Source organism: Salmo salar, chromosome ssa18 (genome assembly GCF_905237065.1).
Source record: "Salmo salar chromosome ssa18, Ssal_v3.1, whole genome shotgun sequence".
Classification (NCBI taxonomy): Eukaryota; Metazoa; Chordata; class Actinopteri; order Salmoniformes; family Salmonidae; genus Salmo; species Salmo salar.
Genome location: NC_059459.1, coordinates 50,654,277 through 50,671,756, shown reverse-complemented (window position 1 = coordinate 50,671,756; position 17,480 = coordinate 50,654,277). Strand labels below are relative to the sequence as shown.

The 17,480-nt window shown below is 40.9% G+C and overlaps 1 long non-coding RNA gene across 9 annotated transcripts; it reads right to left on the bottom strand.

The window, feature by feature from the left end:
• Window positions 1-571: 571 nt before the first annotated feature.
• On the bottom strand, window positions 572-9,922 carry LOC106577453 (uncharacterized). 9 transcript variants are annotated; one of them, XR_006760445.1, is made up of 14 exons: window positions 9,752-9,830; window positions 9,402-9,455; window positions 8,866-9,052; window positions 8,331-8,448; window positions 7,975-8,046; window positions 5,702-7,507; window positions 5,381-5,613; window positions 4,812-4,984; window positions 3,940-4,264; window positions 3,537-3,628; window positions 3,312-3,430; window positions 2,878-2,982; window positions 2,600-2,775; window positions 572-2,471 (listed from the first exon to the last, which is right to left on the bottom strand). It is a non-coding gene; the product is annotated as an uncharacterized lncRNA (long non-coding RNA). The 9 variants fall into 9 exon arrangements; XR_006760439.1 differs by having other exon boundaries at window positions 8,866-9,194; window positions 9,752-9,818; XR_006760441.1 differs by having other exon boundaries at window positions 5,702-6,087; window positions 7,451-7,505; window positions 8,331-9,194; window positions 9,752-9,807.
• Window positions 9,923-17,480: the final 7,558 nt, after the last annotated feature.

Genomic DNA, 17,480 nt, shown 5'->3' with positions numbered 1-17,480 from the left:
CCCAGGAGACCAGCTTCACCCGGATCCCCAACCAGGTTAAACCCCCAATAACCCCCACCGCCCAGGAGACCAGCTACACCAAAACCAAAGAAGACGGGGAGAAAATCCTGTCACCCTCAAAAAACCCTCCAACTCGCTGAGCATGACACAGTCAACCCCATCCAATCCCATCCAATCCCATCCAACCCCATCCTACCCCATCCAACCCCGACCAAGGAAGAGGAAATATGACTACATGCAAAAAGGTAAATTAGTATCTAATTTATATTATTTATTCATAAATGTTAATGATGTCAATAACTTAAATTATGTTTTTAATAAATGTATAAAACAATTCCAGTGATTGATGGTCCCCTACTTTTCAGGAGACAGCCATACTGTACACTCTTAGAAAGAAGGGTGCCAAAAGGGTGCCTTTAGCTGTCCCCAAATGAGAACCCTTTTTGGTTCTAGGTAGAACTCTATTGGGTTTTACATGCAACCAAAAGGGTTCTCCTATGGTGACAGCCAAATAACAATTTCTAAGAGTGTAGTATAAGGCTAGGCATAGATGGAAAATGAATAATGCAAATGACTGTCCCGCTAACTTTATTCATGTTCTGGTGGGTGGTGATTAAATAAATACATGCATTTATTGTTTCAGAGTGTCCAGTGCATCCGTGGCAAAGAATTTTCCCTATTCAGAAGATTCTTGCCAATAGAACTTCAAAGGAGGTAATCGGCAGAACATTGAAATTCCTGTGATTGTATTTACAGGCTAATCCTAGTGCAACACCAATTGTAGTTAACTTGCAGTGCATAGACCTTGTAGTTAAAGTGGCAATAGGTAACGTTTTGGGTGGCCCGACCAAATTCATATAGAAATGTTAGTTACAGATCATCATTCTACTTGAAAGCAAGTCTAAGAAGCGGTAGATCTGTTCTACAGTGTGCGTTATTTCTATGCTTCCCGTTCTTAAGTTTTGTTATTGAGTCTTTTACTTTGGTTTTGTACAACAGCTTCAAACAGCTGATATTAGCTACCATGACATTGTGGAGCCATTTCTGCATAGTGCAGCTTTAAAATAAAACAGACATTTCTATTTGTTGCATAATAAAGGGTCAGGAGCAGAAAGTGAGGTGGAAGCCATGCTCTGGATGGTATGTTACTTCAACTAATCTCCTAGAACGAATTGAGGATATACTGTACAACCAACACCATATGTATTTGGACAGTGAAGCTAAAATGTACAATTTGACTCTAAACTCCAGAATTTTGGATTTGAGATCAAATGTTTCATACGAGGCGATAGTACAGGTCACCTTTTCACAATTTAGAAAGGAAATCACTTTATGTATATAGTCCCCCCAATTTGAAGAAGCCATAAGTATTTGGACAAATTCACTTAAAGTGTATTAAAGTTATAGTACATGAAACCTTTTATTTAAAATACTAAATTCTGGAGTATAGATCCAAATTTCAAATTTTAGCTTCACCCACCAAATACATATGGTTTTGGCTGTACCTTGGTATTGGACGTTACAGTGCCTTGCAAAAGTAGTCAGACCCCTTGGAAACGCCTTTGACAGTGATTACAGCTGTGAGTCTTCTTGGGTAAGTATTTTTAGAGCTTAACAAACCAGGATTGTGCAAACTTAGACCATTATTCTTTTTATAATTCTTCAAGCTCTGTCAATTTGTTGGGGATCATGTATAGACAACAATTTAAATAGTCTTGCAATAGATTTCCAATCAAATTTAAGTCCAAACTTGAACTTGGCAACTCAGGAACATTCACTGTCTTCTTGGTAAGCAACTCCAGTGTAGATTTGTCATTGTGTTGTAGGTTATTGTCCTGCTGAAAGGTCGTTTCCTCTCCCAGTGTCTGGTGGAAAACAGGCTTTGTATTTAGACCAAAAAGTATATTCCTTTGCAGTTTTTTTCAGTACTAACTCCAGTGCCTTATTGCATACAAGATGCATGACTAGATTTTTTTTCTCTTCTGTATATTTGTATTCTTCTTTTCACTGTAATTAAAGTCACTATTGTGGCGTTACTACAATGATGTTGATCCATCCTCGGTTAAAGAGACATGCTTAAAGAGATATGCAATGTCTGATTTGTTATTGTTACCCATCTACCAATCACTGTCCTTCTTTATGAGGCTTTCAAAAAGCTCCCTGGTCTTTGTTGCTTGAAATTCAATACCTGACTGAGGGACCTTACAGATGTTCTATGTATGGGGTACAGAGGTATGGATAGTTATTCAAAAATAATGTTAACCCCCATTGAGTCCATATAACATATTATGTGATTTTTTTAAGCCAAATTGAACTTGTGAACTAATTTAGGCATGCCTTTGTAAAAAAATCTATATTTTCGTATTTTCGTCCACTTTGACATTAGAGTACACCATTTTGAGTTGAGTCCTCCTTCAGCCGTCTCAGGAGCATCACCCAGTCAACAGCTTTTTTCTTTGTGAGTAGGTCAGCTGTAAATTCATAAGAATGCAATGTGGATTTGTAACTTTAATGGCAGTGCTGTATGTGTTTGAGCAACTGAACAAACACAGATAGCAAAACAGAAACAGTTATTGTGACACACAAACATACTACTTACTTTGTCCATGCAGCTCCCAAGGCCATGCATGAAGGTCTGCGGAAAGGATCTCATCTGCAGATGGTATTGCTGAATCTGGTACAAGGGTGTTGTACTCCTCTATGGCAGCTGTCAATTTGGCCTTTTCTTGCAATATCTTTCTGTGCAGAAGGTGTCTTTTCTTGCATCCATCTGTCCTAAAAACAAAAGGAGAATGGAATGATTTGTTAAATTGCATGGCTTTGAAATGAAAGAGAAATGAAGTGTGTGCAATTCAATATTCATGAAATGTAACAAACCTGTCTGACGGTAGAGGTTCTGTTTCCTTTGTTTGATGCTAAGAAACAGGACTTCAATTGTTCTCTGTAGTACCTGGGGACCATCCATGTTCTCATTTGTTTCCTCTGAAATACAATAAATCTATAAATGAACAACGTATCTCCAACGGTGAGTAGTTGCACTCACTTCCTGGAAGAACATAGGGACTGTGAAGGTTTCTGTAACAAATTATTTGTTATGTGGGGGGTGAGTGAGCCCCAACCTGGAGAACCAGGGAATGTTTTGTCTGCCTCCTACCCTTCCACCTGTCCGGCTTGATTGCACCTGCTGGTGGAATACACCCTCTAAGGGTTAGCTCTCAGGGTCATTGGAGTAAGCAAGCCTCTCCACTACATCAAGGAGACAGTCCAGGAGAGTTACATTTAGGATTATTATTAATTTTTTATTAATTTACCTGTATTAGCCCATTGCTGAACTTCCGTTGACCAGTTGTACAGAGTCTCATCGCCTACACCCAAATCCCTCTTAAAATTTTTCGAGAGTCTGGGTCTCTTCCTGGATTTTTGATGTTGTCTGAGAATTATGACAAAAACAAAACAGAATAATTAATTGTTTTAAAATAAATTAGATGCATAGATATAATACTTCTAAAATAAATGTATTGATCCACACAATACACCTTCAAGTATCTTCTGGACAATACTCTGTGCAGGTTGTTCTTCTTCCTTCTGTTCCACCCCATGGCCTGGATGGTTAGCATGTCTGTTCTTGCTAGAAAAGCCAAATAGAACTCATTATTCCAGATAAGTATTAACATAGCTGAATAGAACAACCTTAAACAAATTGTTTACCTCCTTTGGATATTTGCTTGGAACAGATTGAAGCTGTTCCCTTGTTCCACTACCTACCCCAGAGTTGTGCCAGCTCCTTCCTGATTCTGTCCTCCCCACTTAATCTTAATTTACATTTACATTATTGACTTAATATTGCAATTATGTGAATAACAAACATCAAAATGGAAAGCCTTGTAAAGGACTGAAGCTGGAAAATCTCTTTGAACAGTTTAATAAAGAAAAACTTACCTCGCATTTCAAACGATGTGCCTTTGCATGCATGACGGAAAGAAGTGTCTTCATGTCTAGAAGAGTGGCGAGCTCTGGACAATGAAGGGCAATGAATTTGCAGATCACATCCGTACACATGAATTGTATGTTCCTGCTGCCAGACAATTCCTTCTGCAAGAACAGCAAATATCTCTCCACGCATCATGTTGAGGCTCCTTAGAAGTATTCCGTGGCGGCAGACGGCAACTTCGAGTCCCTCTTCATCAAGTTTGTTGTTTGTTTTCCTTGACGACTCTTTAGCTGCTGTCCACTGGGATGCTCCACATAGCCCTTTTCCATAACCCTAGACAAGGAAGTAGAAGAGTATAGATAGAATTTTTTTTTGGGGGGGGGAGTGTTAACAGGACAATGGTTAGATTTTTAAAATCTAGCTGAGGGCGCTGAGCTACCCCCTGTGTTCGCTACAATGGAGATCAGAAGTTGGAGATTGACTGTAAAAAACAAGCACTTGTAAAGTGTGTTGCATTTCTGAACAGAAGGAGTGGTGTAACGACCCTGGACTTGAAGAGAGAGGATTACTATCTCTCCAAAATTACTCATCCTTGCAGATAATTACGCCATCAAAGAATCCTTTGTCATCAGTCCTTGAAAGGATACGTGAAATACATTAAATATATGACATACTAAATAGCAGTCAACCTCAGTAACGGATTGTGGGACATTTGACTATGTTGACAATTCATTTCATTACAAACTCAAAACATTTAAGCAAAAAATTAACTGCATTTGAAAATGTTCACACTGGACAAAGATTAGGCAAACCTTGTTTGGATTGTTTAAATGATATAGAATACGGTGTTATTTGATCAATTATGAATAGTTTTACATACCCTTTTGTGAATCGATACAGCTTCTTGTTCCCATCCACTGACACTGCAAGCATGCCGGGGGAACAGGCTGGGCAGTCAAAGTACTGTATATCACAGACCTGATCAATTTCAGAGCGGCAGTACGTCCACTCAAAGAAGCTTTTTTGAAAAGTGTCCCCACAGATCATTCCGTTCTGGTAAGGGAAAAATACATACAGAAAATATATGAAATAACTTACAACAATAGTATAAACAAAACATACTGTAATTCACTATGGTTGACTGGATTTGAGTTAAAGCAGGGCCAGTGCATAGTGTTGACAGCAAAGCAGGCGAAAGCCAACGCAAAAGTAGGACGAGTACTTATGTTGTAAAGAGCAGGAAATATTAGATGCAAGAGGGGCACAGATAAGGGGCATGGCAGGACAGTGGTGTAGGAGGCTAACACATACTGTAGCAAGAGACCTGCAGTTTTAATGTAGTTGTAGTACTGGAAATACATTTTGTTACAACGCTTTGTGTAACATAACTTTAACATATTGTTAACCTGAAGTCATACATTGGTAAAGCTGAGTATAATTTATTGTTACCCTGCCAAAGAAGTCAGTTCGCTGCTCCAAAATCCGCATAAACGCCAGACGGGACATTCCTGGGGCTGACACTTTCAGCTCCTCAAAAGAGCTGAACAAATCTACCTGGTATATGGTGTCAAAGTTGACAGTGGCAGGCCAGTACCCATTCTTTATCAGATCTGCCAAGTTTGCTGTCCAGGTGCTAAGACAGGTTGTGCAGGTCAGCACAGGCACTGTGACATTGTAGCGACCTTGAGGGAAAAAAATGTAGTCTGAATTAATGTTGTTTTACATTGCATTGCTACATCACTGTTTGGTTCTTGTAGATATTGCACATACATGAAGTGCATATTTGCCATCACCGTGGAGCGATATGGCTGTAGTTGGAGGAAGGGGCGTGTAGAATCCCTCGATCATGGACTGTTTCTTGTGCAGGGGGAACTTTGCATGTGTAGAGACATCGCAGTCTTCGCAGTAAAGCTGTTTTAGCAGACAGTCTCTACATCGCAGAATAGCCCTTTTCACATTGCATGACTGACAGATCTAAGAAGCATGCTCTGCAGCCAGCAGAGAATCTACAATCTCAGGCCTGGACTCCCTCCACCTATCCTGTGAGAGTTCCTTCCTCACACTCCAACTGTGTGATGCACCAGGCACAGCAGGATTTGAACACTCAGCATCTTCTAAGTCAGCTAGGAGGATGTTAATTTCTCAACTAAGTATTGCTTTTTTGAAAACACAAAATGGGAAAAGGATTAAATTAATCTGTTAAAACGCACATAAGGCTGTAAGTAGGTGACAGCAAATATATCTCTGCACAATCTATGGTGTGACAAGCCAAAAATCCCAGCTTTGATTCTACAGTAAATTAAATTACAGGGCAGACCAAAATATTGAGTAAAGTCTAAATTGGAATATCAAACAATAGAACTTGATCCCATCGTCGAATAGAAATTCGGAATGTTCTTAAAACAGCAAAAACACACTGAGTGTACAAAACATTCTCTTTCCCTGACAAACTGACTAGGTGAAAGCTATGATCCCTTATTTATGTCAACTGTTAAATCCATTTCAGTGTAGATAAAGGGGAGGATGTTTAATCCTTGAGACAATTGAGACATGGATTGTGTATGTGTGCCATTCAGAGGGTGACTGGGAAAGACAAAATATTGAAGTGCCTTTGAAGGGGGTATGGTAGTAGGTGCCAGGTCCAACGGTTTGTATCAAGAACTGCAACGCTGCTGGGTTTTTCATGATTAACATTTTCCTGTGTATATCAAGAATGGTCCACAACCCAAAGGACATCCAGCCAACTTGACACAACTGTGGGAAGCATTTGAGTCAACATGGGCCAGCATCCCTGTGGAACGCTTTCGACACCTTGTAGAGTCCATGTCCTGACGAATTGAGGCTGTTCTGAGGGCAAAAGGGAGTGCAACTCAATATTAGGAATATTTTGTACACTCAGTATATTTTAACTACAGAGTAAACTCTCCTCAAAAGCAGATGCTTCCAGCTTCCACAATTACAGACTGTGGTTGCAAAAGGAACAACACTGTGTAAACATTCCAATAGTGGATTTGAATGAATTCAACTAAGACTAATTCCATAATGTGTGAATGGCAGATTGCTTCATATTAAAGGAAATGTGCAGGAAAAAGCTCTGCCCGGATGTTGCTATTGCACTCCCCTACAGAAGTATTTGGACAGTGACGGTAAAATGTTGAATTTGTCTCTATACTCCAGCATTTTGAATTGCATTGTCGAGAAGCTACCTGCAAGTAAGCATTTCGTTGGGTGGTGTTACCATCAGTATCCTGTACATACGACTAATAAAACTTGCAACTAGACATATAAAGTGCTTTCATTTCAAAATGATAAATCAGAAAAGTCTGAAAATACCCTGAAACAAAAGGTGACATTCTGTACTGTAAACTCATATCAAACATTTGATCTCAAATCCGAAATTCTGGAGACTAGAGCCACATTTAAAAATGTTGCATCACTGTCAAAATAAAGATGTAGTGCAGTATAATTCAGTAACACCAAGATGACCCCAATTTTGAAAGTAAAACAATTTAAACATACCTATTTCTTCATCAATGTTTAAAACTGGAGTGGATTCCAATCCACTGGTCCTTGTCTCTCAAATAAGATATGCAAAAAAGGATTAGACTTAAAGGGGCATTCAGAAGTTGCTAAAGCCATTTTTGGACTTATATTAATGATATATACCCATTGATTCTAGAAGATTCTAACTTATTAATGCCTCATGAGTTTAATTCCAACTGTTGTAACCCATCAGAACCCAAACTATAAGCTTGTTTTAGTCAATGTTTGCAAACAAAGTAAATGTAAAAAAAACACTGTATAGCCTTAAAACATGGTTAAAACTATTATTTTAATAACATTGATGGTAAGTTATTGCATCCATAGCTCTGTCAATAAATTGAAAGTGGTTACATTTCGCCAACCCCATCACTCAGCTTTTAACCAAAACAGGGGAGGGGAGTGTGCTTCGTTATTGTTTCAACTACCGATTACAGCTTTAATAAAAATATAATAAATGAATTACAAGGCCACTGAATAACAAGGAATTGTATCATCAATACCTGATTCTTCCTCCTCAGTGACTGGCCCAAAATGTTGCACTAGTCTGGCTCTTGATGTACTGGCCCTTGGAGCTAAAAAAAATGGTCATAAAAAGGTTTTTAATTCAAAAGATTTGCTGGAGTTCTGACACTCCTTTCATTAAATATGTATTTTCATCAGAGACAGACAACAGTTATAGACAGGGAAAGGTGGGATCAGACCTTCATGTAATGTACTATGTGCTTTGGGTAGATGGTACTAGACCGGCCTATGGCACGGCAACAAACTTTTGATATGCTATGATACAGTATGTTTGAAAGAAAAAAGTCAGATCAGGGACCAATAAAATGAAACACCTAGACGGGATGAAACTTACCAAGAGAAGTGGATGTAGTTGCCTTCCTGGTTTGAGGAACAATCTGTCCTCTCTCATCCCTTTGTCTCCATCTGAACCTAATCCCTGGAGGCTTGTTTGTCTTTTTCTTCTTATTTTCCTAAAAAGTGCATTTCAATTATCATGGCTGGCCCACTAATAAAAGTCTCCCTCACGCATGGCTTGTTTGTGCACATATGGAGCACAAGCAAGAATTATATTTTCACATAAGGTGAAGTGATTTGTCAGCTGAGGAAAGGCACCTGCAGTAGACCCACGTTCTGGCTCACTCACACAGCTAATATGTATAGAAGTTCACAAGGATGCTAACAAGTGCACCCTTGTGCCTCATGCTTCATGGGCAATATCATTGATGCCCGTGTTCAGGTCATATCACAGAGTCTACGTTTAAATTCACATTTGTGCTATGTGGGGTCTTCTTTGACAAACAAAAAGCAATGATAAATCATAACGCTGTGGTGCTGGGGTTGTGTTAAGAATATTTGTGCACGTATGGGAGCTATAGGGGTTACATTACTGGTAATGTACGACTTGTTACATTTCCCGCTCTGGGCTGAGCTCCTCAGCCAGCCTTTTTGCCTCGTTAATGGCCTCGTCCAGTTGGGCTTGTGGGTCCTTCTCTTGGTTGAGCTCCTCAGCAAGGCGTTCTGCCTTTTTAATAGCCTCATCCAGTTGGTCTTGGGGGTCCTCAGAGGCCATACCATCTCAAAAGAAACATAAAGAGACAACTTCCAATCCAAACACATTCCTTCACATAGTAACCACTCGTCTGAGAAAAGCTGCATGTCAGTGTTTTACTATGTCCTGCACGTAACTAAAGGTCTTCATCCTCCTCCACACGCAGATCTATAAATCAATTTGCATAACAAATACATATTTATTATTACTTGCAGATCAGTCAGTCTGTCACCATTTACCAACAACGCATTATTAGTCTGTCACTTTCTTTTTTATGTTGTTCTATGACATGTGTGCAACTCCAGTCCTTAAAGGCTACAGTGTCTACAGGTTTCGATCAACTTAGATCATTGACTAGTTAGGACCTCCTCTCACCTGATTGTCTGTCAACAGGATTTCCTCAACTCCTTTACGTCCGTCCTAGGGTCCCTCAAGTCACAAGATGAATACAGATTGAGTGGCAATGTGTATTTCATTGAAGATGCAAACAGGAAAAAGGGGAATATATAGCCTAATGTATAGGTGGCAAAAATAATAAGTGAGAATGATATCCAAATATATGCAAGTAATGCAACAAAAATATCCACACATTCTATGTTGTGTATGCAACTTTCTTCATTCACCTTAGTTACGTAACCTTAATGGATTAACACATTTTCTTAAACACAAAACAAATGTGTATGTATGCTGTATTTCTGACAACAAGGGACGAACTGGCGACCTACCTGTTATCTATTCAGGGTCTAGACATCTGGTGTGGGCGAAAAATCTATAAAACAACAAATGTCACATGACCGGATGAGGTAACCATTCTTGTTCTTCTTGTAATTTTCCGGTAGGCTAGAAGCTTTCCGGTGTTTTGCTGCTCGTCACAGGTCGACGCAGGTATTGCACTTGATTTATCGTTCTCATAACTAGGTGTAGCCAAGTTGAAATACGAAAGCTTTCTAGCTATTTCGCACTGACGGTAATTTCAACACAAGAAAGTTTCTAGTGAAAAGGTGCTTACACTCAGAGCCATGTATTTACACTCAGCCAGCTCATAGTACAATTCCACCCTAGCCTTAACGTTTTGGTATTTTTGGTTGGCCAACAAAATTTAAGACTACAATGACTGCATACGTTTCCCAAAATGTTATACGAAAAAAAAAATGTTTTGGTATTGATGGACTAAAACAGCAAGGCTGCGATTGTATTTTCAGTTACATTCTGGTCAATAAAAATGGTTTACACGTTTGTTTTTTGTAAGAAATACATGGAACTATAACCGAATAAAACACCATTAGCCATCATGCATTGCTGACATTCATTCTTCACTGAAAAGTCTGTTCAGATCGAAAACAGTACATATAGGCATACAATCACAATGTTTTAATAGGGATTAAATAAATACAAAATATATATTCATAGCGTAAAATAAATGAATAATGAAATACAGGCTATCGCGTCTATGGTTGTTGCAAAGGCTTGTGTGTCGCCTATTGGTTACATTCGTATCTTTTCGCACTAATTCGTGTATTTTCAAACGAATTGAACCACACAAAAATGCACAAAAACGCACGAAATCTGCTGAAATACATTTTGTACATATATGCGCAAATTGAATGTGAGGTTGGGCTGGAATGTAAAAGATTTTGTAATGTGTCAAGTGGGTGCAGATGAGAAGAATATCGTACACTAGATTAAGGGAAATGCTGCAACTGTCGAGGTGAACATGCGCCTGAATTCTTGGAGTGGCTAAGGAGTGTCCAGCGTGTCTCCTACATGGAGACAGTGGGAAGATTGGAAGAAATGAGTTGCGGGGAAGAAGCAATTGTAGTAGAGCCACCACGACCAGTGAAGGTTTCTCATCAACCGAGGGATAATGAATATGCTACATGTTAAAAAGGTGGACTCAGTATTATTTATTGCAATAGTCATAAACTGTACAGCACAAGCAGAGAACTCTAAGAAAATTGGAATCATTGTGAATACCACTGAACGTTTTCTGGGTCTTCATGATTTCACAGCCGAGGCCGTGCAATAAATGCTGTTGGTGAATGTACCCCATCATAGGACCCTGAGCCTGTGTAGGGATGCATTTTGGAGTGGACTGTGATTGAAGTGTGATGGGTTTTCTTAGTTGTCGTTTTCCCCTTTCCCAAAATGTTTTTTGTTTGTTTGTTTCTTATTCAGTACTCAGTCCAGCTGGTGGTGGTAATGCACCAACTACAAATCCCTGCAAGCTCCTGTACGTCATCTCTAGCTGACATCTTTTCTAACAGGTATTGGGTCAATTTAAAACTTGCACATGACAGTTCACAGAATTGTTCATTTTATTTATTTAATTTAACCAATTTATTAATTACTACATTTATTTAATATTATATAGTTAATCCAGAGAGGTTCAAAAGGTTGAAAACAACATAGCAAATCCAACACAACACATCACAGAGTGAAACCCTCTACATTTTCAAGAGTTGTGGCAGCATCATGTATGTTTGTCACTGGCAGGGACTGGGAAGTTTTGTCAAGACCAAAATAAATATGAAATTGGCAACCCCCAGGAAAATACTTATTGTAAACCTACCTCAATATTTTGAAGCTCTAACACTGGCATACTTGTATTTTTCAATGGGACAATTACATGCATTTTAAGACTAAAAACACACATAAATGGCTTCCCAAGGGGTGTTGAGTGGTCCAGTCTCGATGCTGACATAAATCTGTTTGAAAAAATCAGAGCTAAGACTTGAATATTGCTGTCCATCAATGATCCCCAACAAAAATTGATTGAGCTTGAGCATATTTGGCAAAAACAATGGATATACACTATATATGCAAAAGTTTGTGGACACCCTTTCAAATGAGTGGATTCGGCTAATTCAGCCACACCCGTTGCCGACGTTTATAAAATTGAGCACACAGCCATGCAATCTCCATAGACAAACATTGGCAGCCTTACTGAAGAGCTCAGTGACTTTCAACGTGGCACCGTCATAGGATAACACCTTTCGAACAAGTCAGTTCATCAAATTTCTGCCTTGCTAGAGCTGCCCCGGTCAGTGCTGTTATTGTGAAGTGGAAACGTCTAGGAGCAACAACGACTCAGCCATGAGGTGGTAGACCACACAAGCTCACAGTACAAGAACACCGAGCGCTGAAGCGCGTAAAAATCGTCTGTCCTCGGTTGCAATACTCACTACCGAGTGTGGCTGACATTACTGGCTCTGAAAGCAACGTCAGCACAAAAACTGTTCGTCGGGAGCTTCATGAAATGAGTTTCCATGGCTGAGCAGATGCACACAAGCTTAAGATCACCATGCGCAGTGCCAAGTGTAACCGATGTGAAATGGCTAGTTAGTTAGCGGTGGTGCGCGCTAATAGCGTTTCAATCGGTGACGTCACTCGCTCTGAGACTTGAAGTAGGGTTTCCCCTTGCGTTGCAAGGGCCGCGGCTTTTGTGGCGCGATGGGTAACGATGCTTCGTGGGGTGTCAGTTGTTGATGTGTGCAAGGGTCCCTGGTTCGAGCCCGGGTTGGGGCGAAGAGAGGGACGGAACCTACACTGTTACACAAGCATTGGCTGGTGTGATGTAAAGTTCGCTGCCATTAGACTCTAGAGCAGTGTAAATGCGTTCTATGGAATGATGATTCACGCTTCATCATCTGGAAGTCCGGTGGACAAATCTTGGTCTAAAGTTTGGTGGAGGAGGAATAATGGGCAGGGCCTGTTTTTCATGATTCGGACTAGTCCCCTTAGTTCGAAGGGAAATCTTAACGCAAAACCATACAATCGCATTCTAGACGATTCTGTGCTTCCAACTTTGTGGCAACAGTTTGGGAAAGGCCCTTTCCTGTTCATAATGACAATGCTCCCGTACACAAGCGAGGTCCATACATAAATGGTTTGTCGAGATCGGTATGGAAGAACAGCCTCCAGCCCTGATCTCAACCCCATCGAACACCTTTGGGATGTATTGGAACGCCGTCTGCGAGCCAGGCCTAATCGCCCAACATCAGTGCCCGACCTCACTATTGCTCGTGGCTGAATGGCAGCAAGTCCACGGTGCAATGTTCCTACATCTAGTGGGACGCCTTTCCAGAAGAGTGGAGGCTGTTATAGCAGCAAAGGGGAGACCATAATAATGCCCTTGATTTCGGAATGAGACGTTGGACGAGCAGGTGTCCACATAATTTTGGTCATGTAGTTTATGTTGCTCCAAGAGTTCAAAGTTGGTGGAATCTTATTCAACATGATACACAGCTGGTAATTGCTGCCAAAGGTGCTTCAAACAATTATTAAGTCTACAGCGTGAAGACACGCAATCAAGATTTATTTCTATTAATTCTCGAAAATCTCCAGAAATGTCAATTTTCCCCCCACATTGAAAATGTGGAGTAGGTTGTGTTGTAGATTAGTAGGAAATAAATACAATTTTAATTTCTGTTTAGATTTAAATATAAGGCAGCAAACTGTGAAAAGGGTGTGAAGACTCACTAATCACTGTATGTTTGATTTTGTGAAGAGTAATGCAGTTGGATTATAAGCAAATATGACAGGGAATCAAAACTTTAATGTCCTGAGGTGCGTTCAATTCCATTCACCTTTTGCTAGATTGAGTGACAGTTTATACTAAATGACACGTTTATCCAAAACGGTGAGCACCGTTCTTCAACAGCCTTTGAGGAAGTTTGCTCCCGTTTGGTGGGTGTGGCGAGGTCTGGCTGATCAATATTGCTGTGACCATTTGAAATCACCTTTTTTTACTGGTTGTTCAGTACAGTACTGGTTTTGTTGAATTCAACATTGAACACCGTTCTGTCGTACTGAACACAACCCAGGACAAATGCCAAATGTAATGTTTCAAACTTATTTTCTTTTCCATTCTGTGCTCAGATATGTCACACTGCAGAAGAGACTGGAGTTGAAGTCATTCAAAATACATTTCAATCAATTCAATCAAATTCAATCAAATCAAATCAAATGTATTTGTCACATACACATGGTTAGCAGGTGTTAATGCAAGTGTAGCGAAATGCTTGTGCTTCTAGTTCCGACCATGCAGTAATATCTAACAAGTAATATAACCTAACAATTTCACAACAACTACCTTATACACACACAAGTGTAAAGGAATGAATGTGAATATGTACATAAAAATATATGAATGAGTGATGCCTGAACAGCATAGGCAAGATGCAGTAGATGGTATAGAGTACAGTATATACATATGAGAAGAGTAATGTAGGGTATGAAAACATTATATAAAGTGCCATTGTTAAAAGTGGCTAGTGATACATTACATCAAGATGGCAGATGCAGTAGATGGTATAGAGTGCAGTATATACATATGAGATGAGTAATGTACAGTGGGGGGAAAAAGTATTTTATCCCCTGCTGATTTTGTACGTTTGCCCACTGACAAAGAAATTATCAGTCTATAATTTTAATGGTAGGTTTATATGAACAGTGAGAGACAGAATAACAACAAAAAAATCCAGAAAAATGCATGTCAAAAATGTTATAAAATGATTTGCATTTTAATGAGGGAAATAAATATTTGACCCCTCTGCAAAACATGACTTAGTACTTGGTGGCAAAACCCTTGTTGGCAATCACAGAGGTCAGACGTTTCTTGTAGTTGGCCACCAGGTTTGCACACATCTCAGGAGGGATTTTGTCCCACTCCTCTTTGCAGCGCTTCTCCAAGTCATTAAGGTTTCGAGGCTGACGTTTGGCAACTCGAACCTTCAACTCCCTCCACAGATTTTCTATGGGATTATGGTCTGGAGACTGGCTAGGCCACTCCAGGACCTTAATGTGCTTCTTCTTGAGCCACTCCTTTGTTGCCTTGGCCATGTGTTTTGGGTCATTGTCATGCTGGAATACCCATCCACGACCCATTTTCAATGCCCTGGCTGAGGGAAGGAGGTTCTCACCCAAGATTTGACAGTACATGGCCCTGTCAAATGATGTGGTGAAGTTGTCCTGTCCCCTTAGCAGAAAAACACCCCCAAAGCATAATGTTTCCACCTCCATGTTTGACGGTGGAGATGGTGTTCTTGGGGTCATAGGCAGGATTCCTCCTCCTCCAAACACGGCGAGTTGAGTTGATGCCAAAGAGCTACATTTTGGTCTCATCTGACCACAACACTTTCACCAGTTGTCCTCTGAATCATTCAGATGTTCATTGGCAAACTTCAGACGGGCATGTATATGTATTCTTGAGCAGGGGGACCTTGCGGGCGCTGCAGGATTTCAGTCCTTCACGGCGTAGTGTGTTACCAATTGTTTTCTTGGTGACAATGGTCCCAGCTGCCTTGAGATCATTGACAAGATCATCCCGTGTAGTTCTGGGCTGATTCCTCACCGTTCTCATGATCATTGCAACTCCACGAGGTGAGATCTTGCATGGAGCCCCAGGCCGAGGGATATTGACAGTTCTTTTGTGTTTCTTCCATTCGCGAATAATCACACCAAATTTTGTCACCTTCTCACCAAGCTGCTTGGCGATGGTCTTGTAGCCCATTCCAGCCTTGTGTAGGTCTACAATCTTGTCCCTGACATCCTTGGAGAGCTCTTTGGTGTTGGCCATGGTGGAGAGTTTGGAATCTGATTGATTGATTGCTTCTGTGGACAGGTGTCTTTTATACAGGTAACAAGCTGCGGTTAGGAGCACTCCCTTTAAGAGTGTGCTCCTAAGCTCAGCTCGTTATCTGTATAAAAGACACCTAGTAGCCAGAAATCTTTCTGATTGAGAGGGGGTCAAATACTTATTTCCCTCATTAAAATGCAAATCAATTTATAACATTTTTGACATGCGTTTTTCTCAATATTTTTGTTGTTATTCTGTCTCTCACTGTTCAAATAAACCTAACATTAAAATTATAGACTGATCATTTCTTTGTCAGTGGGCAAACATACAAAATCAGCAAGGGATCAAATACTTTTTTCCCCCACTGTAGGGAGTGAAAACATTATATAAAGTGGCATTGTTTAAAGTGGCTAGTGATACATTTAATTACATCAAGATGGCAAGATGCAGTAGATGGTATAGCGTACAGTATATACATATGAGATGAGTAATGTAGGGTATGTAAGCATTATATAAAGTGGCTAGTGATAAATTGATTTACATACATTTTTCCATTATTGAAGTGGCTGGAGTTGATTCAGTATGCTGGCAGCAGCCACTCAATGTTAGTGATGGCTGTTTAACAGTCTGATGGCCTTGAGATAGAAGCTGTTTTTCAGTCTCTCGGTCCCCGCTTTGATGCACCTGTACTGACCTCGCCTTCTGGATGATAGCGGAGTGAACAGGCAGTGGCTCGGGTGGTTGTTGTCCTCGATGATCTTTTTGGCCTTCCTGTGACATCGGGTGGTGTAGGTGTCCTGAAGGGCAGGTAGTTTGCACCCGGTGATGCGTTGTGCAGACCTCACTACCCTCTGGAGAGACTTACGGTTATTGGCAGAGCAGCTGCCGTACCAGGCGGTGATACAGCCCGACAGGATGCTCTTGATTGTGCATCTGTAAAAGTTTGTGAGTGTTTTTGGTGACAAGCCGAATTTCTTCAGCCTCCTGAGGTTGAAGAGGCGCTGCAGCTGCGCCTTCTTCACCACGCTGTCTATGTGGTTGGACCATTTCAGTTTGTCCGTGATGTGTACGCCGAGGAACTTAAAACTTTCCACCCTCTCCACTACTGTCCCGTCAATGTAGATAGGGGGCTGCGCCCTCTGCTGTTTCCTGAAGTTTACGATCATCTCCTTTGTTTTGTTGACATTGAGTGTGAGGTTATTTTCCTGACACCACACTCCGAGGGCCCTCACCTCCTTGTCGTCTGCAAACTTGATGATTGAGTTGGATGCGTGTATGGCCACGCAGTCGTGGGTGAACAGGGAGTACAGGAGAGGGCTGAGAACGCACCCTTGCGGGGACCCAGTGTTGAGGATCAGCAGGGTGGAGATGTTGTTACCTACCCTCACCACCTTGGGGCAGCCCGTCAGGAAGTCCAGGACCCAGTTGCACAGGGCGGTGTCAAGACCCAGGGTCTCGAGCTTAATGACGAGTTTGGAGGGTACTATGGTGTTAAATGCTGAGCTGTAATCGATGAACAGCATTCTTACATAGGTATTCCTCTTGTCCAGATGGGTTAGGGCAGTGTGCAGTGTGATGGCGATTGCGTTGTCTGTGGACCTATTGGGGTGGTAAGCAAATTGAAGTGGGTCTAGGGTGTTAGGTGATATGGTCCTTGACTAGTCTCTCAAAGCACTTCATGATGACGGAAGTGAGTGCTACAGGGCGGTAGTCTTTTAGCTCAGTTACCTTAGCTTTCTTAGGAACAGGAAAAATGGTGGCCCTCTTGAAGCATGTGGGAACAGCAGACTGGGATAAGGATTGATTGAATATGTCTGTAAACACACCAGCCAGCTGGTCTGCGCATGCTCTGAGGACGCGGCCAGGGATGCCGTCTG